Raw genomic sequence first — 15,005 nt, forward strand, 5'->3', positions numbered from 1 at the left:
CTTGCAAAGAATTCTTATAGCTCTGTGCACAAACAGTGCAAAGGTTAAATCTGTTACCAGAAGATGACAAATACCAAATGGTAAGAATAAAGAAATAACCTTACTGAAATGTTTTTTTTTTTTGTTTACATGCAGGATGAAAGAGTCTCAAGTCAATACATGTAGCAGATGTTCCGGTATACAGCCTCATAGATTGATTTTTTTCTAGGATCATCTAAACGGAGCAGGATGCTCCTTTAAAAAAAAAAAATCTTTCATTAAAGCAGAGCTCTGACTAAAGATAAAAATCAATATGCAAAACTTTCATGTTTCCACATTTATAAATAAACCTGCAACAGGAACATGAGACAAATCAACGAGCTGCTCTAATACAATGATGTCTCTTCACAGAATAAGAAGATCTATAGGCCCTTTCTTTCACTAATGTCAGTTATTCTTTATTAAGCATGGGTTTGCTCAATTTTAGCCATGTGTCTGGAATGCAAAATTCCCTTCTGGAAAAGGAATATTAGCAGTGATACCCTTCTGATGAGTAACTCATTAGAAACAGCAGAAACAGAAGGAGAAAAAAACCTAAAAACTTTTTCATCAGAGGAAGAGAATTCCCACATTCTGCACTATTCATGTAAGTATGTCCATGCTACCACACGCCTGGGATGATTTTCTCCACTCTGCACAGACACTCTGCACAATCTTTCCATTAACTAAACAGTAGGTGGCAAAATCTATTAAAAACAGAACTTGCAAAAACTGCATAGCTGATAGTAGATTTTACACCAGGTCTTTTGTCACTCATGGATGTTATGAACAGGGAACAGGAACGCCCTCTTCTCATCATCTTCGCTTTACCCTTCATTTTACACCTAACATAAGTAAATTAAGACATACTGCTCAAAAATAGCTTCCTCAAAATTTTTCCTAGGCAAACTATAGCTATTCATGAAAGAAATTCAATCCTGGTGATCACACAGGAAACAAACTTCTGAGGGAACAAAAAATTGTATTAATCTCTCCAAATGAACAACCTATACCTGTCTTAATACATTGTATCAGCCTTTTAAAAACATTATAAAAATGACAATACCAACAGCAAAAGCTGTTTCTGTAACAGTTGAAATGAGAGAGGACAGATGCAGAAATGACACAGAGGCGAGATTAAAATTTGAGAAATTCAGGTCACATGCTTCACCCATCATATCACAGCATCTTAAAAAACTAATTATACACACATATATGCATCCTTAATCCTATTGCAAGTTGCAAGAGGTGTGCTAGATAATGCATTAGAAAATGCTAACAGATTCACTGCTTGTTTATTCCTCATAATTTTTCAAGGCTTTGACACTAAAGCAATGAGCTTTATTCTTGCTTTTAAGTCAACATCTCCATCTTTAAAAACAAGACACACACTCACTTTCCAACATCCCCCCCCTTTTTTCCTTTTTAATTCAAGCAATTTGAAAAGCTCTGCACCCTTCTAAAGATCGAGTCACGGTCACCAACTAGCAAAAACATCTTCCTTATAAAACTCAAACCTCACCAAGCTAAGTAGAAAGGGAAGCATCAGCAAATCAGCTTTACGTTCCTCCTATAGCTTCCAAAAAACACAAATAAAAAAAAAAAAAAAACAAAACAACAAAACCCAGAAGTACAGCTTCATACCCATTACTTCCAGCTCTTCCTAAAATAAAATGGACTGTTTGTACTCTCCCTGGCAATGTATATCTCCCTCCCTGTAGTCTACCCTCTGCCTTCACACACATGTATGAGGACACAGCTTAAAATGCTTTTGCAAAACTCCTCGCATGCACTTGTCTACTACTCTCACCCTGCCAGTCAAACTACTACAGACCTTTCAGCTAGCTATAATTTGAAAGATGAAACATGACAGTAGTAAGGGAAATCTCCACCCTTCTCAATAGTTTACCTTATCTGCTTGGATTAACTTCCCATCTCCTACAAGTGTCTGTGCTATACACAAAAACCCTCAATCCTCCTGTCTGCAATTTGCTGTTCTGCCAACCATTTTAAAAAGCACATGCCTTCATGCTACAAGCAAAGTGTTAAAAGAGCTGCTGCTTCTCTATACTTAGCAGGCAATCTGTATAGAAGATGAAAATATGTACTATTTTCAAAGGCAAAAAAATTTTAAGGATATTTTACACAATACTCAGAACAGGACATTAATTTTTCTTCCCTTTATTTACACTGCCCTGAACTTTTCATCAAGAGGAGTAAATAAGGCTAAATGCCAAGAATAGCTTTATAATTATTTTGAAAGCTCTTAAATCTGAAGCTAAGCAGTTGTACATGGTCTCATATATTCCCTTCCCTTCAAATATGCTGAAAAAAATTGACCTCAGGCATGCAAGGCTCTGGCAGTGGGTTCCAGTTCTAGCTCCTGCTAAGAAGCACAGTTCAGCTAAATAAGAGAAAAGGTGATTTTTTTCTTTCTTTTTTTTTTTTTTTTGCAAGATAACCACTTCACATACCTAACCATCTTAGCAACTCAAATCCTGAAACACTGAAGGACAGTGTGTGTGCACTGGGAACAGATCTAGTATTTGGTGATGCTGTAGGTGGCAGCAGGTTCTCTTCTACTCTCTCCTAACCCTAAAATCCCCCGTAAAAATCTTTCAGAAAAACAGCAAAGCTGCTACTGCTTCAGTGATACAATACACTTGACACTGATAAATTCCTCTTTACTGAAGAAATGGTAGTGACCTATACTAAAAGAGTCCCCGTGGGCAAAGATAATGCAAAAAGAGCCACAGCCTGCTACAGTTTAGCTCCGGTTGTGCTCACAGTCTGGTGCTGTAAATCCCATCACATTCAGAAGTAAAAATTCAACGCTGTAAGGAAGCATTATGGCTGACATTTTTACTTCTCCTAGAAAGCCAGCAAGCTTGCATCCAATATTTTCCCTTGACAAAGGAAGCTCTCAAACCAAGGAAAGTGAAGACTGTATCACATTTTTTATGGAAGCTAACCAATATTGTCACTTACCTTTTCATTCACTATAGAGCACAAACAGGTGAAAAATCTAGATAACAAATGAACTGCAGTATAAAAAACAAGAGCCTTGCCTACTTAAATGTACCTACTGAATTCAGGAATTGATAAACATTTAGCAATTACTGCGAGAGTGTGCATTCAAAAATATACTAGCTGCAGCATTTACAACAAGGAACCTGAAAACTGCATACAATGATGCCTCACGTCAGTGATTCTCTCTTGGTTTAGTTACTTTTAAAAAAATCACAGAAGTATGCATCCTACACCAGAACACACTGGCAAGATATGTCAAAAAGGTTTTGATTTTTTTTCCCCACTTTTCTTTGCTAATCGCAAATTCCACCATTACACCTTTAGTTAATAAACCTACTAACCAGGGCTGCTACATTAATGTAAACAAGAACTGCAGTAGTTTTGGGCATAAGCACAAAAAATCCCAAACCCCATCAATCTAGTAATACCAGAACAGCAGCAGTTGCTTATTCCACACTTTGTTCCATATCCCAAAAGATCTGTCTTAAATTCCCCTAGTCAATGCTTCTTGAAATGGAATAGCAACATTCACCCTGAAAATCCGGGACCATACTGGAATACTTTTCGAAGTAAATTAGACATTTGAAGTTTTACTCCCTCCCTCTTGACTAGCACTTATCTAGAACCTGCACTTAGCTGAACAGACCCACCTTGAGCAGCAGCTGCTGTACTGCAGCACACCTATAGTAAAACAAAAGATGACAGCAGCCATATCCCAATATAAAAGGCTGGATCACAAAATCCCCTGCACTTGCTGCTACCAAGGGAGCCTCAAAGCTCTTGCATTCACTTCTCCTGTACTTTTCTTCTCTCCACTTCCACATGTCATGAACAAGGAGGTAACTGCTCCTTCTCCAGACTGATGGGCAAGAAAGCTTGCTTGTTTGGACTGTAACCGGTTGGTCTAACAGAAAATACGTTATTTGTCCACAAACCTCACCTCTCTGGAAAGATACGTTCATAAACATAGCACTCTCAGCAGAAGGCAGCTGAGTATAGAGCACCTTGCCGGGCCTGATTAGACACAGCCTGTGGTCAGATCAAAGTTCAGTATACACCTGTGCAAGAAAAGGCTTTTGTTTGATAGTGGCAACAGGAAGTAGTTCTGCAGAATGCAGGATCCCGTATTGCCATGCACTCAGGCTGAAAGTTGGCACTTACACAGGCATCCTGCCCTCTTCCAGAGTTTTGTTTCACATGTAGATAGAGATCAGAAAATAGTTAGGGCTTGAAAAACCTGCCTACCCACAGCAAAAGAAGAGAGGGATGAGTAGGTTGAATTGGCTTTAGTAACAGAAGCCAGTAAATATTTTGGAAGGGAAAAGGAGGAGCCAGAATTGCATCAGAATGTCACATCCCCTCTTCTGCATGTAACAGGAAAGCTTGGAAAAAAAGGGAAGAGCAGGTCTACACAAGAAGGATGTCCTTCCTCTGAGCCTGCATTGACAGCAGCAAAAGGAATTAATTCACCTAGGGTAGCAGGCAATGGGACAAAGAGAATTACAGATATTTTGTCACAAACAGCCAACTGTACCCACCTTCTCTACCTCACTGAGAGGGATTAATGCTAACAACAACAATAACAACAACAAAAAAAAAAATCAGTAGGAAATTCAGCATCTAAACTTATTACGTGAGAACACAAATGATATCAAATGATATTTGAGATTAAGTTCTCCCAAACAAGCAAGAAAGCATTCTGATATTGTTTCTATCCACAGGCAAGAGGACTATCTAACTGTAAGAGAAAAATATTTTTTGTCTTTGTTTCTAGTATGTTTTTACTGATGCACTGAATATTTCTGAATCAAAAGGACAAAGTTAGCTACCACAAGAAGATGAAAAGATTCTTGTGCCTAATAAAAAATTTCAAGACTTACAGGTAAGTTACTTCAATTATGTGCTTGGGTAAATCCAGGACCAGAAACCAAATCCCGCACCTTATCAAAGCAAGACCAGCGGATGCACACTGAAAGAGGTTTTCTCTCTACAAACCTGATACCATCAGCCCTTACAAGTTTGTGTAAATGACATCATATTCAATTCCCACAGACCCCAAACTGTGTACTCAACAGTCCTCACTCAAGCTCTACCTACAAATAAATGTGTATTTACTCATTTCACTGCTCCCTAAAAAGGGTAGTTAGCATCTGCCAGACAATGCTGAAATCACCATTTTACTGAATAACACTTAGGAAGAACAGAGTTGGCTTTTTCTGGCAAGGCATGAAGCAATGGACTAGATCATATAGCTGGAAACAAAAATGGGAGGCTGAATGCATTCAAATCTAGTTGGAGTTAAAGCTAGCTTTTAGCCACCGAACAGTTAATCCATACTCCTTTAACATTTTTCTTTCTGGGCCTTTTCAGCTGTCTTGTTTCATGAAGGACTATATAATATAATGGGCCTGAAACACTGCTTCTCAGAATCAGCTCCAGCAGCTCCCAGCCTTTAGGACTGAAGGTCAAAATATGAAAATTACATCTTCCTAGTGCTACCTTTTTTTTTTTTTTTTACCAGAGTTTGTCAAGGTATGTGCGTCACCAGGAGATACCTGGATTCATTTCAGTGCAAAATAGCCATTGGAAAACCATCTTGAAGACTTCTGACCCTCTACTTCTCCAAGTTTGTAACTTAAGGAAGTGTACCATACTGCAACAACCAGTAGCTGTTGCAAGGGCTAGGAAAACATTCCTCAATGTTTTTGTTTTTTGGTTACCTTTGATTTTCAAAGAGCTCTTTGATACAGTGATTCTCCATTTCTGAACAATAATGCCTGAAGCAGAGGTTAAATGGAATGGAATGCACTTTCTTTTCACCTTTTTCCTCTTCCCATCTCTTTGCCTTCCCTGCAGCTGCCACAAGAAAAACTTGAGAGCTACTTTAGCCCTCTGGGCTCCCACTGCAGGACGCAGGTGAGCTGGTAAGACGTCAATTCCTGCCAGAGCCCATCTGATGGGTCCAGCCTCCTCCTTGGCATCATGCTTTTCTCTCCCTATGCTCCTGAGCCTGGATGGAGCGGGGTGAGCTCTGCACACAGCAGGCTAGAGCATACAAATATATATGGAAGATATATCCAAGTCCTGTGAAAACATCTCTAGCTCTTGGAACTGTAATTTGTGGGACGCTATATACGAGTGTCTCATACAGCATACTGTATGCTACCCTCAGTGCCACCTCCTAGTCACCAGGGAAGACAGCAATGAAGGAGATACTGCTGCTCTGACTAAAGCAGCCATCCTTATGACCTTGTTGGTGGGGGTGAGTGGATGAGAATGGGGGAAAAGGAAAAACACTGTTAGAGAGGAAAATAAAAAAATAGCTTACAAAACTTCATGAGTTCACCTAGTAGGACATCAGTTGTACCAACAGCACAGGTGCACCATTATCAACAAGTAGGGAACAGAAGTTCCATGCACTGTGGGGGTTTTACACCAACAGAGAATTCAGTGCTCTTCCAGGAGCATTACTGTGCTATTTTAAAAACCTTCTGAGTTGCTACATGGCCTGTAAGTTTGTCACTATGCTTTAGGGAGCATTCATTACATGGAATCTCGGCTGCATGAAGATTTCCTTTACAGTCTTCAGTTTGTCTTCAGCATCACAAGCAGACCAGTCATGATAAAAAATGGATTTGAAAGTGGATGTGTTTGTGCTGTGTAACTTGACTTTCAGTTCCATTCACACATCATTTGGACAACTTCACCACAAATGAAATACATTAAGATTCAAAGACAGGCTACATATTCTTTTTAAGACACCTTTGGCAGAATGAGACTTCAAGGAAGACTGGACACAGGTAGTGACTATGGCATGAGAAAAGATATTACAAAACCTCATGGGGAGGAGGGCAGAACCCAACCCAAAATACAGAAAACATACTATAGGGGGGAAAGCAGAGGAGAGATGTGAAATTGCCCTTACAGAATAAAAAGCATTATGAAAACCAAACTCTTCCCATTATCTGGCAGTGCCTCAATCTGTGCAGTTATTTCTGTTTCAGATTTTCTTTCAGTTCATAACTCGATAGGGGAGAGATTGTTTAGAGAAAGTATTATGCAGAAAGGCTGAATTTCTGTGTCATTATCAAGAAATTCAGCCTTTCTGCATAATACTTTCTCTAAACAATCTCTCCCCTGCGCATCGCTCAAACATTTTCAGTCAGAGTCAGAGAGTCATAAAACACATCCTGGACCACAACTCTGCAATCTAGAACCTCATCAAAATCCCTTTATGCCAAAGGAAGGTCACCCATTTATTTCACTGCACTATTAAACCACTTCCTATGCCTGCTGAAAATTGCCATGTTTACTTACAACCACATCACTTAGCACTACTAAGCCCAGGAAATATAATGGCAACACCTACATCTAGTAATAGACCATTAGGCATATAGGGAAAAGATAGCCTGTGGGTGAAGCACCGTTTTCTAAGTAAAGAAAATAAGGACAAAAGTAAAGCCCTACTCACTCCTCCCTTTAAGACAGGGCAAGGAGAACCAGCTCATCCATCATTTATTTTGGAAGCCATTATTGCCTTAACTGTTTATCAACATTTTAAGAGTCCCCAAAGCACATTTGCAGTCCTCTCCCTGAGGTCTCTTTGCCCTGATGCAGTGAGTCTGTACACACACACGCCATATTCAACACAAGCAAGGGAATGAAAATCACTGGCAAGCGAGTCACCAACACTGGGGGGGGGAAGGAAAATGCTTCCCTTTAGTTCACACCACCCTCCCAAGGGAAGAGAAACGTAACCCCTTTAATTAAAATACATAAAATTGCAGCAATGATTTGTGGATAAATATTGCAATACCATTCTATTTTCTCTTCTGGGACAAAAGGAAAGACCCTTGTTGTGTGATCTGCCATGTAGCCAACTTAGAAGCATGAAAAAATATTTTTGTTCCACATGACTGGAGTTGTTTTTCAAAATGAGGTTTATTTTACTTGCAATATAATTGTATGTTGGAAGTTTATTCCAAGGCTAGTTTATTTAGACTTGAGTATTCTTCAGACTATGACTCAATTTGCTGTTTAAGTGGAAAAAAAACAGCAGTACTCTCTCCCTGACTGGTCAGGGGACGGCCTCCCTTCAGCACTCCTGCTGTAGTTGACAAACCCAGGCATGCCACACTGCCTTAGGAAAATTATTATCTTTCTTTTTTTGATCAAAGGCACATTAAGAATTTCAGTATTCCACCACACCTACAACCAAAATTAATTGCAAACTAGAAATACATGAATGAACATTCTGCTGAAATAAAGAAGAGCTCTGCTAGCTTCTGCTTGGCATGAGACGAGAAATTTGTTAATTTATATGGATTGGACCATGCACAGCATATTCCCAGATCTTACCTAATTGAAACAAAACCACAATACATCCTCCAGCATCTGGCATTAGAACAGGCAAAACAATCAGATACACTACTGTTACTACCATTTTCTTTAATTTTTTGAGATGCCTTTCCAGTGGCATCCACAAACTGATATATGGTATCATGTATTTTCATCCAACGCATTCTTTTCCATCCTATCAAAACCTCAGGTAGAAGTGACAAATTCTAGAGCCTCATTTTATTTATTAAAATCACTACTAGGAGAAAGGAGTATCTAAGAGAAATTACCCAACAAAGAAAAGGAGATTTATGAAGCTTCATATATTTCTTCTCCTAAAACGGTTGGATGCTCCAATGACAGTTCTAAGGATATGGGGCATAAATCCATTGCTCTTTCTGTGCAAGCAGATGCATTAATGTGCACGTGGAGCCAGCAGGCAGCTGGCTCTGGCATGAAGTATCAACTCAGAAGGTACCCCAGACTAAACTTCTCATCATATCAACCAAGATAATACATATTCAGTGGACTAGTCATCTTGAAAGGTAAATGCAAGCACACATGAATGACTTTAAAAAAAAAACCAACAAAAAAAAAAAAACACAAGTACAGAAAAAGGAGAGTTTCCAGACTTTTTTCACCCACCAGAAAAAGGATTTGAACGCCCAAGACTGCACCAAACATGCATTTACTCTTGTAATGGGAAAACAAAGTTCAAAAAGCTAAAGATTAATGATGCACAGGAAACAATTTCTGCTGTTAAATCACTAGAAGAAATTCAGCTCAACACTATGTTTTTCAAATTATTCCAATCAATAAAAGCACATATGCGTAACACTGGAACACAAAAGGTTGCAGTTTCCATATTGTAAAGAAATTAACAGAAGTGAAACACTGAAAGGTTTGCTACTGGCACCTTTATTTATGCCAAGAAAAACAACATTAAACCACTGGGGGAAAAAAAGAAAACCAAACTTTGGCACACTGAGAAACGAACAGTTTAAAGCAAAATGACTTCTAAGCAAACAGCTACCACAATGCAAGTGTGCAAATCCTGCACAACACCAGGAATACTTGCAGTCATCACTGCTTTGGACATCCTCACTGAAAAGTGGCCTAAAAGCAAAAAGGAACCTACTTGATACATAACTGAAGTTTATGCAAAGATCATAGCAATGCTTCCTCAGTCTCGGCAAATTAGACATTTGTCCACAGGACCTTAATACCACAAGAACAATCAGCTTCTTGATCAAAGGAACACAGACATAAACATATGAAAGCAGTAGCAAAAACTTCCAGATATTCAAGGGCAAAAGAGAAACTGACATCCCAGAATTTAGGGCACAACACTTCCAGAGAGTATTTGGTAAGCAAAAAACATGCACACAAACAATACACTAAATGAAAACCAGCACATACTTCACAGGACTTCATATCGAGAGGAGATAGATATTAAGCAGTTAAAGAAATGCATTAACTACTGTGGCTAATTCACAAGAGTTACAGAAAGAAAACGAAGAAAACTAAGATGTAACCAACTGGCATTTTAATACATTAATTCATTACATTTGAAGAAAGCCTGAAACGTATACGCATTATGTATGTACATACATAGAACACATAGGACAATTCAAAAGCAGAAGTAATTCTGTGTGAAACATTTTTATTACTACTTAACTGCAACAACAAGTACTTTACTTACAACATGCAGATCCACAGACTGCTGGGTGCCAGGGTTTTAGGATTTTGAGAGTTTCATGATACAAATGAAGGAAAACAGTGTATTATTTGAATGACAGACACAAAAACTGGCAGATGTGTTACAGTATTTTAAGTAACAAAAATCTTGAGTTTCTTCCCCCCACACCATTTTAATGGTTAGATAGATTTCCAGTTTGTGAAACTCACTTACCCCTTATCTCTACACCCCCATACAGCATCATCAATCACTGCAGAGATAAAACACAGTGAAAGGTATTTCTAAATCTCCTATCTAAAGTGAGTGCAGGATAATACTATGCTGTAAAATACCTCTGTGATTAGCCAAGATTTCAGGTAACGTTTTTTACGGGGTGAGCTGCTTGAACACAAGTGTATTGGGGAAACTAACACTTCACTTCTTACATGCACTAATTCCAACCACAGAAAATACAGAGGTAATAAACCAGATTGTGATGGAAATAACCAAACAGAAGCCAATTACAGCAAAGTAACTCAGAAATAATGTAAGTGTCATAAAGCATGCAGGTTAAAAAAAAACAAAACAACAAAACCTATTACAATACTGAAAGAACTTTGCCTTTTGATTACTCCAATAACCTTGGCTGAGTTATGGAATTACTACACCTATTATTAAGGCATGTTACCCAGATTTCTTCTCTCAGCCAGTAAGAGAGATTCACAAGAAAGTTAAATTCAGGTGTGTTAAGACAAGTGTATTTAACATACTTACTGTCTTAAACAGTTCACTAACAACTGAGTATAACCTCTCATACACACATTCCTTGAATGATAACTGCATCAAACAAGACCTCGAAGATACATAGACCTCACAAAACCTAGTTACCAGGCTGTGAACAACTGTGAGAGGCAACTCAAGGAGGAAGATGGGAACAGGGAGGAGGCAACTTGGGTTGGTTGTTACTCAGTTAAGTTAGCATTCCCATAATCTGTATTAGTTTCCTGATCACTTGTATTCTACACACACACACACACCCCGGCTCAACCTGTAGGGTCCAGTTATTCATAAAAATTCTATACAAACAATAATTAAAAAAAAACAAAACAGGTAAGTGCATGCAGAACTTAAACTGGAAATAATTGCTTCTAGGATCTGCACAACAGCTTGAGCCAATCGTGAATGAAGGGCGGAAATCTGCACTGCTCTATCAGAGAGTTGTTGCAAAAACCAGGTATCATGAGGAGTGGTCAAGATAACTGGAACAAGGAAGAGCCAAACAAGCTACTCAGTAATACTAACACAGGGACCTTCTGGCAGAGCTGAAACACACAATGAAGTAGTAAGATTTTTGTTTAGTTGTTTTTAATCACCTGAAGAGCCCAGAATTGAAAGCCTAAAGCCTTTCCGTACCCTCGAAATGCATTTGTAAGTAAATGACAGATATGAGTAAAATTTTAAAAGTATTTCCCCCATCGGTTTTGCTCTGCAGAAATTAAAAGACCAATAACTAAGAAAGTTATAATTGTGTTTTATTTATTCACAAGATGAAAAAAGCCTTACTACATAAAAACTTCATACAATACAAATATGCAGGATATATAGTTTCATTAACATTAAATATGTACACACTCGTTCAATTAGCATGCCTAGAAATAATTACCCAATATAAAAATAAAGCAACCCTAATGCCTTTCCACTGTTATGGATAAGCCAGCCACCAAAGCAAGTAGAGGTATGTGACACCATACAAGTGTCTTACAAACAATAGTTTTCAGATGCTTCACTTTCCTACCATGTGCACATCAAGCAATACATCTTTTATTTCTGCAATCTTGATATTCAAAGGCAAGATATATTTCTTCACTGTAATTTAATGAAACTTACTTGGAAAGAATTTTGATTTTTTTTTTTTTTTAAGACGAAGTCCATCAGTGTTACAATATATTTAAATAATACAACAATAACCTTGAGAGGATGCAGTGTATTAAACTGCTCTGAACAAAAATTCATAGTACCCAGTGGTAACATCACACAAAAAGCAGCACATGAGTTAACCTTGGGGATTAACAACCTTGAATGTCCGTATACGAGAGAAAACAATGTAGTACAAAAGAAAAAAGAATATAAGTATACTTTCATTAAATCATTTTGGCTTATTAAAAAAACAGTTGGAAAAGCACTGCTATCCAGAAGAAAAACCCACACAGTATTTTTTAAAGAAATACACACCTAAGTTCCTTTCAACTATCCACAAACTATCACTGGTTCTGCGATATACAGTCTGAGTTGGCACAATATGTCATTTTTTTCTTAAATCCTTTTAGGGCTGACCAACTTTCCTATAAGATAGAAGTATATTTTGTTCTGAAAACTAAAGCATTCAGTATTTCAATCTCTCAGAATATACACTGAGCAAATTTCACTAGGCAGCAAACAAGAAGATGGGAAATACAATACTGAGCAGCTTGTCCTTCAAATGCTATTTAGTCCTTACTGTTACTACAGATGGTAGCAGCAATAATGCCTATATTTTGGTCACTCTCCCCAACAAAAAGATTCCTAGTGTCTTCTCGGGCTGTATCATCTCTATTGCTTTCCGCATGCCTTTAATTTTTGGCAAAGGGATACACTTGAATTCCACAAATATTATTTGCTCATGCCACAGAATTTTGCTCCTTTTTGCATAAACCTTAATATAAATAAATAATTAAACAACAGTCTCTTCCCTAGTAGTCAAGGGATGCAAATACCTTTCCTTACTGCAGGCTCATTTATTATTGCTTGATCTGGGCAGACAGTCTGAAGCAATGGACATGCTAGATCTGGTGCCTTGCTTTCACTGCCATCCTAGCAATATTCTCAGCATGGGAGGATCCCAGAGATCAAAACTCAGATGCTGCCAGAGGACTAAAAAGTTTGGGAAGGGCGTCAGTGGCTGTCACTGGGACAGCACCCCCTCGAGGTCAACACAGTGGGAAGGAGCATTTTACTTTGGAACATGTAGGTAAGATTCTTGCTACTCCTGTGAAGAAGATGAGCACCCCAGGACCAAGATGTACACACAAACACATGAACTAAGAGAGCATAATTTTCACATCCATGTTAACGATTTTGGCAGTAGCTATTGTGCTTGCTACAAAATCGTTAACTTAGGTCCCAGAAAGAAAGGTCACATTCCCTGCTGCCACAGATCCAAATCCCATCCACACACATCCATAAAACACACCATACACACTTTAACACCACATTGTACATCATCTTCTTGCAACAACTTTAAATAAAATAACAGATTTGGCTGAGACCACGCTTGAGTGTTTGTGTTCAGATGCCGGTGCTTGACTACAAGTGGTTACATCTGTCTGTGCCTGTCCATGCTCTACAACAGACAAACTGTTTGGTATCATCTTTATACCACGTTGCCTTTTCTGTGGATTCCCAATTGTGGATTCCAAATCTCATACCGGGTGGAAAATAGATGACGTCCTGGTCTATATAACAAGTGAAGCTTTTTTGCAACATTTGCTTCTGAAGTTAGAACATATAACAGAAAAAAAAGCCCCAAGAATAAAAAGGTCTTGGAAGAGTGCAATTGCATATTGGTCAGATTTCCTTATGCTTTAAAGAAAAAACAAACAAAAAAAATACTAAAATCTGAGCACTGTTTTTCTCACTCTCTCATGCAAAACATGAAAAAAAAATGGAGATCCAAGACCTGGAAGTGCTTGACTGCTCAAGTGCAACACCATACACTGGGAGCCACGGCTGCTGAGCTTCAGAAGCAGGAACAGCAAACACAGGCATTGCCAGCTCCCTCCTTGGCTCCCTGCACAGTATTACCTCACAGAAGTCAGACTCGGATTCATCTTCCCACTCCATAAATTTGGGATAATAATATTTGCTTATCTCCCAAAGCAATTGCAAAGCTACATTTAGAAACTACAGTGGCTTAGGACAAGAGAGAAATTAATTCCCTCTTATGCCCTAGGTTTACATGGTTTGCCATCCACAAAGCATACGCCCTGTGTCTGATAATTAAGGTAAAAGTATAACGAGCAGCTGCATAACACCTTAATCACCACTCATCTCGTAGGTCGAAATGTGAAGGAAGAGCAGCCAGACCCACCTCAACACCTACACACGAGGCCAAGAGCTAAGCTCACAGCCTTAGTCCTCACATCTTCCACTGCTGGGGACTCGATCCCTTGCCACATGCAACTCCATACACCGCAGACAACCTCCACCACCTCTCTCACACCGTTTTCGTCCTCGGAAATTAAAAGTTACGTTCACTGAGCAACGAGGAGCCATGCCTATAAAAGGGCTCGGCGTGAGGCGTTCACCCTCGATACCAGCTCAACCAGTTTGCTGCCCGGGTTGGCCGACCAGCACAGGCAGGCCCAGACATCGCTGAAAATGAGGTTTATAAATCGCTCGCTCCCAGCTCTCCACTCCGGGGCAAACCCAAGCAGCCGCGCGCCCCGCGGCACCGCCGGCGGTGGGGGAAATCGCGGCGGCACACACGGCTGCCGGGCGAGCCCAACCCGCCACACAAAAGCTACCTCATGGCAAGTACCTCTCGCACCACTGAGCCGACACCGGGGGAAGGGGCACGCCTGGGGCCTCGGGCCAGACCTTCTGCGCCCCCCGCAGAGCCACCATCCGCCGGCTGCCCGCTGCTCCGGCACTCCCGCGACTCCACCCGAGGAAAACCCGCCTCATACCCCCGAGGGGCCGGGGCCGGCCCCCCTCCGCGCCCCACGGTGACCCTGTGCCCAGCCCGAGATGGCGGCCGGACCCTTCCGCCGCCGCCCGCCCAGCGCCGTGCCGGCCAGCACCTGCCTGGCGTGCGGAGGAGAGACCCTCGCCGGCTCTGTCAGCTCCGGCCCGAAGAGGGAAGGGACGGGACAGCGCAGGGGACAGCTGAGGGAGGAAAGAAGGG

At 40.0% G+C, this 15,005-nt stretch overlaps 1 protein-coding gene across 7 annotated transcripts in view; it reads right to left on the reverse strand.

Moving 5' to 3' along the window:
• Positions 1-15,005, reverse strand: part of MAP7D2 (MAP7 domain containing 2) — a 77,549-nt gene that overhangs the window by 62,246 nt on the left and 298 nt on the right. The window lies entirely within an intron of this gene.

This window comes from Pezoporus occidentalis, unplaced genomic scaffold (assembly GCF_034315485.1).
Source record: "Pezoporus occidentalis ecotype Australia unplaced genomic scaffold, CSIRO_AGI_Poc_V1 ctg81, whole genome shotgun sequence".
NCBI classification, from domain to species: Eukaryota; Metazoa; Chordata; class Aves; order Psittaciformes; family Psittacidae; genus Pezoporus; species Pezoporus occidentalis.